Source organism: Myxocyprinus asiaticus, chromosome 4 (assembly GCF_019703515.2).
Source record: "Myxocyprinus asiaticus isolate MX2 ecotype Aquarium Trade chromosome 4, UBuf_Myxa_2, whole genome shotgun sequence".
NCBI lineage: Eukaryota > Metazoa > Chordata > Actinopteri > Cypriniformes > Catostomidae > Myxocyprinus > Myxocyprinus asiaticus.
The window spans coordinates 28,075,129-28,089,090 of NC_059347.1; the positions used below are offsets into that span (position 1 = coordinate 28,075,129).

A 13,962-nucleotide genomic window follows, 5' to 3' on the forward strand; every position below is an offset into this window, starting at 1 on the left:
TCCTCTCAGTGTTTCCAATAGCATTGTTCCAAACAAGGGCAATGTTCTCTCAAACAGTGTAGGCCTACAGCAAAACCTGGACTCACAATCAGTGGTGGTCTGTGGGAAATTTTCTGGGGAGGCAAATATTTAAAACGATATTGATTGATCAAACCAACAGAAGGTTGCATTGTTTTATTACTTTTTTTTTGTTGTTGTTGTTGTTTGTTTGTTTTTTGCTAATAAATATGCTCCCATGAAAAGATGATCTCTCCCTGATATCTTAAAATAGATGATGTGCTAATGATGCGTTATAATCTTACCAATCACCAACCCAACACTTTTTAATCTACAGATAATTAATAGGAACATTTATAAATTCACCTGTCGTGTTGCGCTAACCACAAGCAGGCTTAATGACCTGCTAACATAATACTGAAACTGATTGGCTTGAAAGGTTATCTATGATAATGATTGGTTATAAACGCAGAAGGAAGCACATTTTATTTTGTCTCCGTTTATCCTTTTTCAGTGTCTTTTTTTATTTTTTTTTTTTTTTGATGGAAGCAAATAATGTTGCGTAATTTGAATATCCATTCTGATTGGTCAGTTTACTAAGGAGAGGAGGCTGTATGCCGTCGGCCTCCTCTGCTGTTCATATCGATTCATACGGGGATTAAACTCATCTGGGCTACCATGCATTAAAGAAAAATTTTTAAAATATAAAAATATTTCTAATTATGTGCATCTGAATTATACAGATTAATATATTAATTGATTAAAGAAATGTTTAGTAAAACTGTTAACTAAATAGTTTTTGTTACGTTCATTTTGAAAACAATTTTGAGGTGGCTCAGCCTCGCTTGCCTCTTATGATGGGCCGCCACTGCTAACAATAATGTAGATTTAAAGGGATAGTTCATCCAAAGATACAGCAGCTGTATCACCCTGTAGCTCAAGACTGGTTGCCCACTGAAACTAAGCAGGGTTGGGCCTGGCCAGTACCTGGATGGGAGACCTATTGGGAAAACTAAGTTTGCTGCTGGAAGAGGTATTAGGGAGGCCAGCAGGGGGTGCTTGAAATGCAGTCTTTGTGGGTCCTAATACCCCAGTATTGTGATGGGCACTATACTGTAAAAAGGCACTGTCCTTTGGATGAGATGTTAAACTGAGGTCTTGACTCTCTGTGGTCATTAAAAATCCCAGGGCACTTATTGTAAAGAGTAGGGGTGTAACCATGGTGTCCTGGCCAAATTCCCCCCTTGGGCCCTTCTCAATCATGGCCTCATAATAATCCCCATCCATTTATTGGCTGTATCTCTCTCCTCTCCACCAATAGCTAGTGTGTGGTGAGCGCACTGTGGTTGCTGTCTCATTATCCAGGTGGATCCTGCACACTGGTGGTGTTTGAGGAGAGTCCCCTGTTCACTGTGTAAAGCACTTTGAATGTAGTGTCAGAAAAGCGCTATATAAATGTAACATTCATTCAAAAATGAAAATTCTCTCATACCCTAATGCCATCCCAGATGTGTATGACTTTCTTTCTTCTGCAGAAAACAAATGAAGAGTTTTAGAAGAATATTTCAGCTATGTTGGTCCTCACATTGCAAGTGAATGGTGACCAGAACTCAGAAGGACAAAAAAGGACATAAAGGCAGCATAAAAGTAATAAACTTCCTGAAAAAAAAAAAAAAAAAATGAAAAAAATGAAACTATGAAAATCTAAATCTAGAAGAAAAAAAAAAAAAAAAAAAACTTCCTGGAAATCTAAAGAATTATACTCAAATGATCAGGCAATCACATAAATAATGTAAAAGTAAATTAAATCAAATGAAAGAAATATTTTCTTGTTTGAGGAGTCTCAAACCATTCAAAGTGTGAAATTGTGCAATGTACAACTTGTTGATGGTAAAGTATTTCGTAATTTCTGTGACTGAAAACAGCAATGGTAGGCCTACTATCTGTGTTCATGTCTTGGTACGATTGTGACTGCTTGTCATATAGCGGGAAAAGTGCAGAGAGTAGCAAAAAAATATTGTCTGGGTGGGAGCTAGAGGGAATCAGCACTTGATGAATTATGACAAATCAATTACGCATTAAAGTGAAATATAAATGAGCGATTTGAGAAACTGGCGCAATGCACATTGAGAACATTGATTGAAATGCTGCGTGGTGATGATGCGTCGGAGAATGTCGTGTAGACGCAGCGGGCTGTGAATCAGGAAAGCATTACAGTCTGGGCCTCAGAGGGTTAAAATTTCAGTTTGAGGGGGAGTTACCGAATCTGCAGTAACATCAGAACGCATTCCAAAGCAGAGCTGCCAACATCCCTGGAAGAAGACCATTTAGGCTATAGCGTCAACATCTTAACACACATCCCGGGAATAAGAGCTTATATCGCCAGCACCTCAGACACACATCCCGAAATAAGACCGGCAGCACTACCGGAGACGCGTCGACTCCATCTCGCCGTATTTTCTCTACCGGTTCGGCAAAATCTTTAGGAGTATGCAAGGTCCAAGTTCCGCTAAATATCTGCTATCTGTAGGTGAGTATAAAATTTTTCCATTAAATGAGTGCAGCCCGAATTTCAGTCTGTGACAGAAAATGTGGTATTTCTCCAACGACCACTGAGATGGAAGGGTCGTGCTGTAAAATATATTTCATCAAAGGAATAAACGAAGGAGAAAAAGGGAGTTTTTATTTGTTTTTTATAATAAAAAAAAAAAAGAAAAAAAAAAAAACACCATTCCGCTTCCATTTACATCTCCAGGAGCTCGTTTCTGTTTGAGGTCCGTTATGTTCACTCTGTCTTTCTCAATGCCGTCTAGGTATTTGATTTCCCGAATTTCGAACACATCCTCAAAACATCCTCACAGCTGGTAACGCGTCTTGACGCTTTGGCACAGTTCAGGCAGATGTGAGATATGCTTTAAGGTTTTATACAGCATATGTTGCATATTCTATTAATATACGATTTAAGATGCGCTGAAGCACCCAACGTGCATTTACCGGCTTTTCTGTACAACATCGTCCATATATCTTTGCCTTTTCAGATATTTCCAGGTATTCCTGATCTAGTTTCACAGATCTATCTCAGATCTCAGTATCTATGTAAATAGAACCTGTTGATTGTAAATGGTTCCCTTTAGTGTGGAAAATTACAAGGCTTGTGATCTGACCTAAATTCACAGATGTTTGCATTCATTACCAGTGATCACGTCATAAGAAAAGGCTTCATTTTGAGACCACACTCAAAGGCTTTTATGTGTAGCTTACCTCAGTCTACCGGTAGTAGTAGGGCAGACCAAGAATAAGCACACTTTTTTTTTTTTCACATGAGATGCCTTTATCTGTCTACCAACAAAATATATGTCAAAACCCTACATGCATAGTTAGATTTTCCAATTAGTGTGTAGCAACAAAGAGAATTACAACTTTCCTTATGCTTGGAACAGTTGTAACACTCGTTTGTAATGTGAAAAATACATAGGAGTATTATGGAGCAGGCCAATGGGCCAGTGCCCAGGGGCCCTTGACTACCAGGGGCCCGGGGGGGGGGGGGGGACTGGGCTGTAAGGTCTCGCAGCCTATCAACTTTGAAAACAAATGTTTAATATACGCTTAAATATGTGGGCCTCACAGCTTATACAAGCCCCCCTCTCAATAGGGCACTTTGACTATGAGGGCCCCCAGCCCTCTTATAGGACACTTGTGCATTACTGTTTCAAATAAAAACATTTTTTGCCACTCTAACCCTATGATGCATATCATATTTGATACATCACTTTCTAAAGCCTCTACATCATCTACATGATCAAAACTTTGCTGAAAACCCTGTTGTATGCAGTGTGGTATATTTCTACTGCCTGCTGGTGAAGGTTTCCATGCTCCTCTGGAAGTGGAAGATCTTGTAGTATAATTTCCTAAATAGCTACCTTCATATTGTGATGCACTCATCTTTTTGATGTGAAGTCTTTGCTGATTTTGATAATGTAAAATTAACAATGTTTATATTGTTACTGATATTTCAAAATGATTATTTATTGAACTGAAGCAACGTGTGCTTACTTAAGATTTCATTATTTTATAGAACAAATGGTTTAAATAGTTAAAAAAAAATCGGACTATTATTTCATATGTTAGGCTTTATAGAGTAAAGCTTTATAATTTGTATGAAAAGTGCTGTAGAACAAAAATATTTATTATACTATTCATTGCTACAACTGAATGTTTGCCCTACATTACCAAAAATAACTTGGCTTAAGTGGTTGGGAAAAAGAAGATATTGAGATTTTATTTTGTGTGGTACAAAAATACTGATGAAACTAGATACGTAAAGTTTGTTGAGATAAATTGTAATGTCGGTTTGACAAAACCTTGTCTGAAAATGTAAAATACTTTTAAATGCTTGAAGTTAGAAAGTTTTACAGGTCTTACAGTCAGACAAAGAAAGAAAAAAGAAAGAAAGAAAGAAAGAAAGAAGAGAGCATCTTAAAGCAGATTAAAGGGCTGGTGTGTAAGTTTTGACAATTGAAGTATGAAATCACGAGCATGTAATGTAGCCTAGGACACACACACACACACACACACACACACACACAGGTTTGTTTCAATATATAAGTGAGGACATCTCATAGACTTCCATTAATTTCATAGCAGGCTAAAAGAAAATTGGCCCTGGGGCCCTTGCTAGTCATAATCCGCTCCTGGTCATAATCTCGGTTTTCCTAACCCTGATACAAGGCATCCTGTGACACGCACACACATGCATACCAACAATAATGCACATTTACCATCATAAACCTACATAACAAAATCATTTCTACTGTATAATATAAGCAGGCTACCCTAAAGCAAGACATGCAATAGCATTGGGTGTTACAGTACTTACTGTAATAATCTTACTCAGGATTTTTGAAGGTTTTGACCATATCAGTTAGTACCTAGGACTGCTCAGAGCTCCTAATCTTCATCTGAAGTTCAACAAGATTTCTTTGATGTTTACTGTCCAATTTGAATTTTTAAACCTTTTGGCAGTCATGGACTATATCTTTTATAAGGACCTTTCCCACTGGCTGTACTAAAGCCCATTTTAGGTATTATTCCCTAGGACTTGTGCTTTTCGGCCCTTTCGCACCTAAGGAACTATAGTTCCTCAAAGCCGTTTTAGGGGACATTTTTAGCTCCTACTCCGGGGTAGATGGTTTTGGGGCATATAGGGACTGTGGGAGGTGCTGCAGCCTGTGATTTGTCAAAAACCTGCATTGAGAAAGGAGAGGAGCTCCACAGCCACCGTTAGTTGCTAGCATGCTACACAGAGGATTGCGCTAATTTTACAATTCCCTTAACAGGGAATTATTTTGTTGTTGTTGTTGTTGTTGTTGTTGTTGTTGTTGTTGTTGTTGTTGTTGTTGTTGTTGTTGCTATTGAAACGCACGTGCAAATAATGTCGAAATAAAAATGGTTGATACTAGATGACGTCACTACGATGGTACTTTATGAATGCGAATGCAACAGGGGAAAAGTCTCCTCGGGTGTTCCGTTCCTCATAAGATTTATCACCTAGAAAGTTACTAAGGAAAAGTACCAGGCCTGTAGGTGGAAAAGAGCCTTTATTTTCCCATACAAAAGGCATCATCTGGAACTTTCTATTCCACAAATTCGATTTTTCAGCTGAATCACAGGAGACCTGAGGTCTCATGTGTGTAATGACCTTTAATAATATGGTCCATTAGTGGGACAAAGGGGACATTGGTCTTTAGCTTACTTTACTTTTGGTCCCAGGTATGATCTCAGTTCTAGAGAATGTACAGTATGTCATTAAGTCCTGGTTGATATTAATGGCAGTGCAAGATGTGGAAAACAAAAGCCGTTAAGCATGAGAACTGCAATAGTAGGCATTAGAGGGAAAGTGATGAGAAGACAATAGAAGAGGAAGAGAGAAATTTCAGTGACTTAAACTGTAAGGCCTACTGTACAGTTTCTACTATTCCCTCTATGCCATTTTTGCCCTTTCCCTATTGCTCCACCATCCCCCAAAGAACTTTAAGAGGAGGAAATGCCACAGTAAATACGTTCCTTTTCCTCTCACAAAGCTGGTAACGTTGAAGGAATGTGTAACCCTTTTATAGTGAGTTTACTTTAAAATAGTCTGAAGTCCAAAAAGTTTGAAAACTGAAGCCTTTAGAAACATTGGAGCAAAGTGTCTTTGTTCCTCACATTGGAAATGGACACATGCATTCAATTACTGAAAAAGGGAAATGTGCTTCTACTCAAAAACGTGGAAATGACTGTACCAAAGACAAGGAGCCAACACTGATTTTAACCGTTTGAAAATGGGAATTACCATTTCAAAAAGATGATGCTGTGTATGACTCGGTTCAAGAGATTTTTTTTTTTTCTCCTGTTGGTACAATGTGGTGCAGTTTTATTGGAACCAGATGTTGGCACTCAACTTAGTTTCCCCTCTGTCCTTCATTCTAAACTCTCTAAAGATTTCGAATGCTATTCAGCACCTCCCTCATTCTCTCTCAATAAAAAGGATAACATATTTCAGTGGGGAAAGTAAAAAGAGAGAAATAAAGGCAACTCCCCTTCACTTTGGCTCTTAATAGTGTCTTCTCCACTAACTCTGCTGTCTTTTCCTGCCTCTGTGGCATTTTATTAGACAAAATGGACTGCTATTGTATTTCATTGTAGACATATAGTTGAGTAGAGAAGTCATGGCTGCTCTTTAATGTGTAGAGTGGAATTTCACTGTGGTGGCCTCATGCTGAGGTAAGTGACCTTTGTCCCAAGTGTTTGTTTGTACTGCACTTTCCCCCTCCTAAAAAAGGAATGAAATTGGGATTTTTCCTTTATTTCAAGAAAGTGGTTTTGAACCAGGTGCGGAGGCATTAGCTATGTGTATGATCTGCAAGGATAACACTTGACCTGTGCACTGCTAAAGGACAAAAACATGGATGGCTTTACAACACTCAGCTTCACTTAATTTACAAAAACAATAACTAGTGAGTGAGTCTCTTCTCTGGTACATCAGGTGCACATTTCTGCATGGTAACCAAGTGATTCTTGCAGTGAGTTCTTAAAGGCAGCTCACCTCTGTCATTATTTACTCATGTTGTTCCAAACCCATATTTATTTTCAACAGTCAACAGTCACCATTCACTTTAATTGGATGTAAGGATGTAAAAAAATAAAATAAAAAGATGTAATGAAAGTGAATTGTGGCTGAGGCTAACATTCTGCTGAAAATCTCCTTTTTGTGTTCCATGTAAGAAAAAGTCATACATGTTTTGAACAACATGAAGGTGAGTAAAGTATGACAGAATCTTCATTTTTTTGGGGTGAACTATCCCTTTAAAATTTTTCAATCAGGCTGTGATCCTTGACAGGGTGAACTCTCCTAGCCAAACTATTCTTGTTCTGGACAGGACATTTGGAAATCACCAGGTCAATGCACTGCTGACCTATTAAGACCTTTAACCTTTACTAAAAAAGCTGTTTTGCATTTTCTTTAAACATTATTTAGAGGTTCACAAATTTCATAATTTAATACTCTGTAAGTACACCAGGTCCAAGATTACAGAACACAGAAATTATTAGTGTGTTGATTTAGTAGTTATTGAGCAATCCTTGGCCTTTTTCAACTGTTTATCCTCAATTCATTCCATTAAATGCAATTTCAGGAAACGCTGATTCAAACTTACAGTATATACAGCTTACTGTATATATTCTGCTTATATACAGGCCACCTACCTGGACCAAATTATTGTGTGAAGAGAGGATTTGCATTTTCTCAGTATTTCATGAAGTGTTTGTTGTGTCACTAGATGAACCCAGCTCTTAAGAGATAATTAGCAGAAGTGTTATGGGTTAGACTTTGTTTGTACACCAGACATTTGAATACCTCTTTTGTCACCATTCTGGAACACCTGTACGACCACACAAGCAGAGTGCTAAAATTATGGTTTACTGCGCTCCTCAAATGTTTTTACTAATTTATACTCATTAAAAATCTCCATCATGGGACCCCATGCTGAGAATATTAAGGATGTAATGATTTCCTGTGAGATAGGATTGTATTAACCTGCATATTACAACAGAAAAATAACTCACAGAATCTGCCTTAGTATTACAGTTACACTGTGAATACCCCAGTCTAGCCAGAGAGGTTTTATGAGGGGCAGTCTATGAATATCTTGGCTGAACACTTTAACAGAGGGTTTGGTTTTACTCTTCTGTTGTGCTATTGGAGTAGTGACACACTAGCTTGTATAGTACACTGCATTGTAGCATTTTACCATACTAGTACTCAAATGGTATTTGGTAGCACCACTTTATTTGATTTATTTTTGTTTTGTTTGTTTGTTTGTTTGTTTTTGCTTGTGTTAGGCTAATTGCTTTTGCTTGTATTCTCATTTGTAAGTCACTATGGAAAAAAGCATCTGCTAAATACAGAAACATACTGTGAATGTAAATGTAAACTTTTCTAAAGTACTTTTAATGTGTCTAAAGTCAATTTTAGTAGAGTAAATGAGTAGTCTTACAGGTTATCTTCATATCATAGTGCTATTATTTTTATAAGGATAAAATGATGTTTATAATTTATATGTGTAATTAGTATTGGCTCATTTGTGGTGAATTTGTGACAAGTTTGCGGAAACTCTATTTTTAATTGTTTTTTGTAAGGGTTATTATCATTTTAGTTTTTTTAATTATTAAAGATCTAGTTTGTAATTTTACTGTCATTTTGCTTGAAAATTCTCCAGAGGCTTTGTGTGTGCTGTGTGCTGTGTGCTTTACCCTCATTTTGTTTGATTATGTGTCTTGGATGATGGATTGTATATTTGCTGCGCAAAGCCAGCCTGTGATTGCACTACCATGAAGACAGTTGCCCATACTTGTCTTATTGGCAAATGGGTGCCATAGTAACCATCAGAATCCAAAGCCATGACTGTCATACAGTAATTGGCTAGTTACATGTTACATTTTAATTTAAAAATGTTACAAACAAATATCATTACAAGTCATGTGCTAGAAAATTTACTGGAATCAGAAGTGCTATTCCTATTTTGCCAATTATTTGTATCTTTGATAATTAAGTTGCATAGTTATTTGTAATAAAAGTGCTTAATTAAAACGCTGTGACAGAATATCACCCATTCACGTCTTAATTTGGTCTGTCAAATCAAGTCAAACCTTCTGCAGATCATCTACCCACCCTCATGCTGCGCAAAACTCAAATGACCTTTTCCCTTGAAACACACCAAAAAGTTGTTATCAAAAAGTCAAAGCTGCTATTTCCATTCAACAAAATGCATGATCACTAACTGGAATCCTCAACTTAAAGTAATGCTTACAGTTGACTGTTAACAAATCCATAGTACACTTATTGCAATGGCAGTCCATTGGATCAACTTGAGGGTTAAGAGCACAATAATACAGTAACATTCCAGTTTTTACGCCACCCCTATGTACTACGCCTTACGCCACCACCGTAGTACAGTATTAACTACAGTATTAAAGCAGCAACCAGTTAGTATGCCACCACCTACATGGAGACTTAGAGAAACTTCAAACTAATGATCATTACATGAGTATTCACATGGATTAACTGTTACTCACAGAAGCCTCTGGCAATGGATTAAAGTGCAAAGAACCAGATGTTACCACCCTTGCCCTATAGTTTCTGCTCTGATCTCTATCCTCAAACAGATCATTATTCTCCATCAGTTTCAATAGGAGTTTAAGGTGTACTGAGGCCATTAAATACATTGATTGGTCTAGCATGTGGACAACCAGTTCCTTGTTCCTGCTAACTTATGGGGCTTTTCCACTGCACGGTACAGCTCAACTCGACTCGACTCTGCTTGCTTTTTGGGGGTTTTCCACTGTGGATAGTACCCGGTACCTGATACTTTTTTTAGTACCACCTCGGTCGAGGTTCCAAGCGAGCCAAGCCGATACTAAATGTGACGTCAAAACCCTGCAGATCACTGATTGGTCAGAGAGAATCGCCACTACCAGCGTCACTGGATTTGCGACACGGGATATCGACCCACTAGTTTTAAAGTTAGCAACAGCGATAGCAGTATCATTTGTTCACGTGACTTTTGAATTGTAAAAAGAAATGGCTGTGTGCAAAACCACGCCGTGGTCAGTAAACAAGGTGCAGATGTTCCTCTCGTTAGCGACGAACGAAACGACGCGAAACGAAAAAGTCTTTCAGGAAGTGTCTCATCTGTTGACCGCACACGGCTACCACTGGACCTTCCAACAGTGTAGAGAAAAGTTACAAAAACTTAAAAGTGACTACAGAACCATCAAGGACCACAACAGCCGGAGTGGTTCAAACAGAAGAAAGTGGAAGTGGTTCGACCAAATGGACACTATCTATGGCAAAAGACTGGCGAGCAATGGGAGGGAGAGTGCCTGGACTCGCCGTTGTTGGAGTCCACGATGGAGGATGGTACGTTTTGTTACATTAACTCTACATTCTGCTTGAAAGCTTCACTTTATTTAGTTGACCAGCTACTGGAAAGCTTGCTTCTAAAACAACCAGGCCAATTTAACTGTTACACTTGTGTAAAATCACCATGCAACAACTGCTTTATGCAGCACAATGAGCTAGTAGCTAACAGCTAGCGGTTGTGTTATTGTTTATGGTCAGTAATGTTTGTGTCGCGTTTAAGATGATGTCACGACAGTAGAAATGGCGCAACTATGACGATCAGCCTATATTCCCACCCACGTTGAAGCGGCACTAAACTGCAGTGGAAAAGCAAGCTCAGAAAAGTAAAGCGAGCAGAGTCGAACTGTAACGTGCAGTGGAAAAGTGCCATAAAGTTCCCTGTGTGTTCCCTCTATTTATCCAGTGTCCTGTTGACAACTGACAACACACCCCTGTAGATTTTCTCTGTCCAGTGTGTTTACCTTCAGAGTTAGGTCTGAGATTCCTGGCAATGAGCTGGGGAGGATGTGTCTGAGCTTTCCTTTTTTCATGACCATATTTACACATGCTCCATAGCTTATTTCAAGTGACAGCCTTTGGCACAGAGACTCAAGGAAGAGGAAAGATGGTGTTTATACTCATTCTTCTTCCTCTCTGGGGGTATTTTTTTTTAAATTTTTTTTTAAAAAGAGGCTCCTGGACCCAGTATTGGAGACCTGCCGAGATGCCAGGCAGGAGAAAGAGAGAAAAACAGAGATGACGAGGTCTTGTCAGGCCAGCAGAAAAGTGTAAATATTTATGTTTTTCTTGTGCTTACCTTTGGCCAGGAAGAACAAATGTCATCTAAGTGTGGGTAAAGGGTTTTAAAATATCTTGGCACCATACAGTTAGAGTACTGTTAGACAATTTATTACACAACTGCATTTCAGGATGGCGTAGATACTTAGCTAAAATACTACACATCTAAAAATGCTTGGCTACTGACAAACTCTATTTAATCAATGTGACTTACTGAGCCATACAGTATGCCTCATATGGTGACCATATGTTTGGACAGAACATATAGTTGACTAAGTTTTACTGGCCAGCAGAAGAGCATGAATTGTCTATTTAGACCAAATGTTCAACAGACTGTCCAACTCAAAAGCTTACTCAAAAGCAGTACGTTGTATTCATTGGAATGGTTGTGAATTATTTGTTTTTGTTACTGAATTTGCTTACATTTGTTTTACAGATGTGTCAAATTATAGATCTTGCCTATAGAGACTTGCCTCTTTCTAGCAAACTAGCATTAACATAACACCCCATCAGCCTTCAGCTTTAAAGGAATAGTTCACACAAAAATGAGAATTTACTGATAATTTACTCACCCTCAGGCCATCCAAGATGTATCTGAGTTTCTTTCTTCATCAAAACAGAATTTAAGACTTTTAGGATTTCATTTCAGGCCTCCTCCTCTAAATAATGCAAGTGAATGTCCTCCATTTTTTGACGGTCCAAAATGCATATTTAGGGTGCATCAAAATAATCCACACGACTCCAGTCTACAAATAAAGTTCTTCTGAACGCAAACGATTGATTATTTTGAGACACAAAACAATACTTATACAGTTGTGCTCAAAAGTTTGCATACCCTTGGAGAATTGGTAATATATGTACCATTTTTAAAGAAAACATGAGTGAGCAGGCAAAACACATTTCTTTTATTTCTTATGGGATTCATATTCAACTGTAGGTTATAACAAAATGGCACAATCATAAAACAAAAAAAATTAAATGACCCCTGTTCAAAAGTCTGCATACCCTTAGTTCTTAATACTGTGTATTGCCCCCTTTAGCATCAGTGACAGCATGCAGCCTTTTGGTATGGTTGTCTATGAGGCCCCAAATTCTTGCAGGTGGTATAGCTGCCCATTCGTCTTGGCAAAATGCCTCCAGATTATGCAAAGTCTTTGGTCGTCTTGCATGAACCGCATGTGTCAAGATGTTGTCGGGCATATTGTAACCATGCTTTTTTGTGGCATTGGCGCAGTAAAGGCTTCTTTCTGGCAACTCGACCATGCAGCTCATTTTTGTTCAAGTATCGTCGTATTGTGCTCCTTGAAACAACCACGCCATCTTTTTCCAGAGCAGCCTATATTTCTCCTGAGGTTACCTGTGGATTTTTCTTTGTATCCCGAACAAGTTGTGGCTGAAATCTTTCTTGGTCTCCCTGACCTTGGCTTGGTATCAAGAGATCCCCGAATTTTCCACTTGTTAATAAGTGATTGAACAGTACTGACTGGCATTTTCAAGGCTTTGAATATCTTTTATATCCTTTTCCATCTTTATAAAGTTCCATTACCTTGTTACACAGGTATTTTGAGAGTTCTTTTCTGCTCCCCATGGCTCAGTATCTAGCCTGCTCAGTGCATCTACGTGAGAGCTAACTAACTCATTGACTATTTATACACAGGCACTAATTGCAATTTAAAAAGCCACAGGTGTGGGAAATTAACCTTTAATTGCCATTTAAACCTGTGTGTCACCTTGTGTGTCTGTAAGAAGGCCAAACATTCAAGGATATGTAAACTTTTGATCAGGGCCATTTGGTGATTTCTGTTATCATTATGATTTAAAAAGGAGTCAAACAACTATGTGATAATAAATGGCTTCATATGATCACTATCCTTAAATAAAAGATTTTGCATGCTCAGTCATATTTTCAAAATCATTGCAAAAATTTCACAATTTCTGCCAGGGTATGCAAACTTTTGGGCACTTTGTATACTAATTTGAACCACTATCTCATGTAAACATTCACATTTTCACTCATGTTTCCTATATAGTGTAGATTTACACCTTGGTGAAGCACCAGGAGGAAGCAGTAACAAAAATTGCAGCATATACTTGTTAAAGCTATAATCACCCTTTGTATTTTACCAAGTGTTTTTACTATTATGAATTCTTGCTTATTGTTTCTTACTTAGACTCTATCTAAACACTGTCTGTTTCTGTAGATATTCACTATTGTAAACCTAAATAAACACATTATTGAATTGTTTATTTCTTTTCCCAGTAGGCCTACGCTATGCTCAGAATATGACAATGTTATGATAATGGAATTTTGAAGATATCTTTGCACTTTCCATGAGCTTTTTGTATCTCAGCAGTGTATTTTAGGGGACTTCTGTTTAAATCACATAAATGTGTATGTGCAAATGCATGTAAATGGGTAGTTGATGTCTGTTCAAAATGTAGATAAACTTATAAGAGAAATATCATATTTTAGTTGTTTCACCATTTTTTAATCACCTTTTGTCTTTAAACGGTCCTGTGTTGTGACAAATGAATTAAAAGTACAAATATACCAGGTAATCTTGTGGTCATGAGGTCACAACTGCATGCATAACAGTTATAAAGTAATTAGCAAAATTATTTTTTTAACTCTTGTGTTGTGTTCGTTTTGTGCTAACACATTTGTGTTCCTGGTAAAAAATTAAGATTGTTCATAAATCTCTCATATTGCATTGCATATATTATCACAA

At 37.8% G+C, this 13,962-nt stretch overlaps 1 protein-coding gene across 2 annotated transcripts in view; it reads left to right on the forward strand.

Moving 5' to 3' along the window:
• Nucleotides 1–2,070: 2,070 nt before the first annotated feature.
• Nucleotides 2,071–13,962, forward strand: part of LOC127439625 (disabled homolog 2-like) — a 41,283-nt gene continuing 29,391 nt past the window's right edge. Inside the window, exon 1 of one of the 2 annotated variants that reach the window (XM_051695835.1) lies at nucleotides 2,071–2,527. The gene's annotated coding sequence lies outside the window, so the exon portion shown is untranslated. The remainder of the gene's footprint in view (nucleotides 2,528–13,962) is intronic. The other variant, XM_051695834.1, reaches the window with a different exon arrangement.